The following is a 5000-nucleotide window of genomic DNA, read 5'->3' on the forward strand; positions in this document are numbered from 1 at the left end:
TATCACCTCGCATTCTGAAGGAATGTGCGAGTGTTTTGTCATCACCTCTGTGTTTTTTCTTTAACAAATCATTTTCAACAGGCAAACTGCCACATCTCTGGAAACTCGCTAATATCACACCTTTGTTCAAAAAAGGCAGTAAGACTGACAGGAATAATTATCGCCAGATCTCATTAACATCAGTAGTGTGCAAGATTGCGGAGAAAATCGTTAAGTCTCGAGTGATGGATTTTTGGCAAAACATAAATATTTTTAACCCGAACCAGTTCGCTTACATGGAGGGTCGATCAACGCTTTCGGAGATTCTTTCTTGTTACGATGATTGGGCGAAATCACGTAACAACAGAAAGCCAACCGACATTGCCTTTTTTGATTTTTCCAAGGCGTTCGACAGTGTACCGCATGAGCGTCTTCTTTTCAAGCCCGAGCGTCATGGTATCGACGGCAGCGCTCTCCAGTGGTTTCGAAATTTTTTAATTGGCCGGATGCAACGCGTCGTCATACGCGGTACTTGCTCGTCCTGGTCTCCAGTTTTATCAGGTGTACCCCAAGGAACAATCCTAGGACCTGTTTTATTTATCTTATATGTAAATGACATTTCATCCGGAATTTTATCAACGGTTAAACTGTATGCGGATGATACCAAGGTTTATAGAGAGATCTCTGACATAGCTAGAGACACAGTCATTCTTCAGTCCGACTTATTCCACCTTAAGAGTTGGTCTGAGACCTGGCAGTTAAACTTCAACGCGAACAAATGTGAAATTATGCGAGTGACACATAATCGTGATAAATCTGTTCCAAATTACTCCCTCGTACCGCGTGGAGAACGTCTCAGCTCAGTGAGTACTGTAAAAGACCTCGGCATCACAATCTCCCATGATCTCTCGTGGACTTTACACGTTGTCGAGGTGGTCAATAAGGCCAATAAAGTTCTCGGTCTAATCAAGCGAACAATCGGTTCTGTAAACAAAGAAATCTTTTCCACAATGTATAAGGCTCTTGTGAGACCAATCCTCGAGTACGCTTCCCCTGCATGGTGCCCTTACTTGGTTAAGAATATTGTTCTCTTAGAAAAAGTTCAGAGAAGAGCTTCTCGATTGGCCTTAGGCCAGCGAAGGGGAGAGATGTCATATGAAGATCGCTGTAAACTGTTGCGTTGGTCGCAGTTGACTGACAGAAGACTATATTTTTCTTTGATTGAATGCTATAAACTTGTATTTGGATTGAATAGTCTTTGTTTTCGTGACTTTTTTGAGTTCGCTTCAAAACGTACCAGGTCCAATCATAACTACAAACTACAAGTTAAATCGGCGAACTGTAATTGTTATAAATATTCATTCTTCGTTAAAATTATTCGCGAATGGAATGACCTGCCTGCCAATGTTGTTGAGGTAGGAAATTTGAGACGTTTTAAAATAGCTCTTAAATCATACATGTGTATTTCTTAGGTTCCACTTATAAACATATATTTTTGATTTTTATTTTGGAAGTTTATTTACATAGGGTTAACCTCTTAAACTTCCTTTTAGGGTATTACTTGTATTCATTTGTTTATGATACCTTAAATAAAGTATGTATGTATGTATGTAATGAGATTACTTGTATAACCATACTTATATGCTCTTCTGTTGAATTTATCAATATGTACTGTATGTACACTGTCTGACAGAAGTCCAGATTGCTTAGGCTGTCATTTTGACTTTGTCAGGTAAACAGTATCTGTTCCAGCAAAAATAAAAGTACAATAAAAAGTAGATAAATAGAAATACTCTGTTTCAACTCGTACTCTAGACAGAGGGCACAGTTTTTCCCAATACGGACCGACCAAGGCTGGTGAATAACATTTTAACTTATTTCTAAATTATATTTTTAGAAGGTAGAAGAAACTATTAAGAAAAACTGGAAAAGTCACGTTTTTATTTTACACATTGTCCATACATCCCAGCCTTCCTATAGATCCTATTTTTCCTATTTATTTTGTAGGATCCTATAAAACTCCTATATTTCCTATAAATACAGTTTAAGGAAAATGTGTCATCTCTTGATATATATCGTAATATGTTAACCCTTTAAGCCCCAATATCCACTTAGAAATTCTCATACTGATCTTCATACATTTCCTTAAAGAATTAGTTGAGAGAGAGTGATAACAGATGAAAGCATTTTCCCTTCAGTGATCATTTTACAAACTCTCATAAGCAATGATGTTGGTCACTATTGGGAGTTAAACTTCTCAAAAGTGGCTGACCTTTTTTGGAGGTTGTAAGGGGTGGTCATCACCCTGCTAGCAGAGCCTTTCTTTTGCTTGCTTGATTTTGGCGTTCTTGAGAAAGGCTCTGTATGAATCGAGTAAGATCTTTATTTATGCGCTGCATGTTGCCAGGATACAGTCTCGAACCCTAGCCTAATATGTCAAATCTCGCCGCCATCTTGGTTTTTCATGGTACAGCGGGCTCAATTATAAGCATCGGTTTTGTCACCAAACAGACGCTCGCACTGGAAAAACCGCTTTGACGAGAGAAAACAAGATTGACTAGTCCAGAAGCTCGGGTTGCGGCGGCTTCAAAGAGTTGACGCGATTCGGGCAGAGCCTTCTTTTCTCCTCCTCAGCAATCTCGTACCCAGAGTCCTCGGGCTTCTTGGTCAGCGGGTGAGCGCCCGGAGAGACTCTGGGATAATCGACTTGAACTATATTTTTGATTGGCCGCTTGAGTAACAATGGCAGTCCTACAGGAAGACGGTAAGTAATTCGGAAGCCCCAGAATTTGAGGGGAGATTCAAAATCTAAAACTAGTTTCAGTGCTGTTTGTGTTTTTCTACCTAAGAAATATCTAAATCACAAAATTAAAAACCACGAGGTTTGAATTACGTCTTATACCGTACAGGAATTTTCCCACCCTGCTAAAAACTGATTACTGGTGCTGTTGCAAAAGTACCTTGCGAAAACATTATATCAGTCTCTTTGAGGAGAAATCCGTGGAATAAGGTCTTGTCGAAGCCATTCAGAATTACGGAAACATCAAATCGTAGTAGAAGAGGACATTTGTGTCGTTTCCACGAAAATTTGTCGATCGTGTTGCTTGCACGATGGCATGCTGAACGATGGAATGTACGCTGAAACACCAAAACTACACTCACCGAAAGCGCCAGAGGTTTCATCTTCACTTGCTCTTACAGCAAGCCAATGATCATTTCTCCAGTTTCTTTGTGTGTAAGGCTAAAATTCTTGTTTCTCGAACACTTTCAACCCGCCATTTCTACTGTTTTTCGGTTTTCTCATTTCTGTTTCCGGTTAAACTCAAGCATACGTAATAAGACCGGAACCCACGGTTTCTGGGAAAATGGAGTCGATTATCCCAGAGTCTCCCCGGGCGCTCACCCGCTGGCCAAAAAGCCCGAGGACTCTGGGTACGAGATTGCCTCCTCAGTAAAAAAAAAAGACAGGAGGCTCTGCTCGCAGGGTGGGTGGTCATGTGACTGTTGACAATCACTGTTTACTTTTGTTTGTAAATCGTCTTATCAATGAACAAATTGCAAACTAGTGCCTTAGTCTCCAAAATGATGCAAGACTCATTGAATTGTGTTTCAACCTAAGAATTTTATCTGTGAGTGGCTGAAAATCCTCCTATAGAGCTCCTTTTTGGAAAATGGCTGGGATGTATGCATTGTCTCATCAACTTGTCAACAAATGTACAATAAATTGAATTGGTCAGGAATATTTTTACACTGTGTGAAGTTTCGCTTTCAAAAGTCAAAAATCAATGAAGACAAATTGAAACTTCGTTCTTTCAATTCGCAACTTCACTCTGCGCTTAGCGTAGTTGGTTACCATGACCGTGGTCAGGAGATAGGAAATTAGCCACCCTATTACTGGTAACCCCCATGGATCTGTCCCTGATATTAATAATAATAAAATACCAAGATAATAACAATATAAAAATAAAATAATAATCATTAAAATAATACTAATAATAACTAAGCAAAGCACAAATGCTCTTCTAATTAGGGATGCCGTGCAAAAAACCTTTCATAGATGAGGAGTCTCTCAGATCAGCACTATCACCAGTGTGCTAAAAACCCTTTCTCCTCCACCAACCATGTTATGGTACCTGACAGAGTTGGCAATTAACACTAGCATTACACCAAGGTGCTCTGGGACCCGTTTCTCGAAAGTCCCAAAAACTTTTCAGGCCCGAAAAGCCATTTGTGGACCTGCCAACCGCTTGCATGTTCAGGAAAGCCGATTTTTTAAACATGATTTCAAGGTAACAAAAAGCAAACTGACTGTAAAGTTTGACAACTTAAATCCTCCCCGTTCTTGAGATACAGAGGGAATTGTGACACCTGAAAATGGCCCGTAAAGTTTCGGGACTTTCGAGAAACTGGCACCTTGACTGTTTCTGGTTTCTGGACCCATGTTTTTTATTCTGAAAAACGATTTGTAAATTTATTATGATTTTATTTTAAGTCTAGGTTCAGTACGTGTTTTTCACATTAGAAAAAAGTAACAGTAACATGATTGCAAACTTAATTTTGAGATACACAGACAATAACGGCACCTGGAATTGGGCAACCCAGGGGCAGATTGCGGAAGCAAGGGAAGTCTAAATGGGCAAAAGAAAATGCTTTTCTTCGTCGCCATTTTCTTTCGCCGGTTTAGACTTGCTTGCTTCCGTAATCTGCCCCTGGGTCTCCGAGGACTGGACACCGGTTCAAGATGTTCTCTGTTTTGCCCCATGCATTCCTCCATCTCAAAGTTAAATAAGCCATTTCCGAGTTTATGTCTGCCTTCTCTTCAAAGCGAGTCTAAGTGGGAAGTTTTTGTTATGAAAATTAGTTTTCATTCATATGTAAAGTAGAACTAATTACCATCACAAAAACTTCGCACTTAGACTCGCTTTGAAGAGGAGGCAGACATGAACTCGGAAATGGCCTACTGACCAAGCTTAGGTCACTTTAGATTGTCACATGTTAGGTCAAGTTCAATAGCCAGCTTT

The sequence above is a fragment of the Montipora capricornis genome, chromosome 3, assembly GCF_036669925.1.
Source record: "Montipora capricornis isolate CH-2021 chromosome 3, ASM3666992v2, whole genome shotgun sequence".
Lineage (NCBI taxonomy): Eukaryota > Metazoa > Cnidaria > Anthozoa > Scleractinia > Acroporidae > Montipora > Montipora capricornis.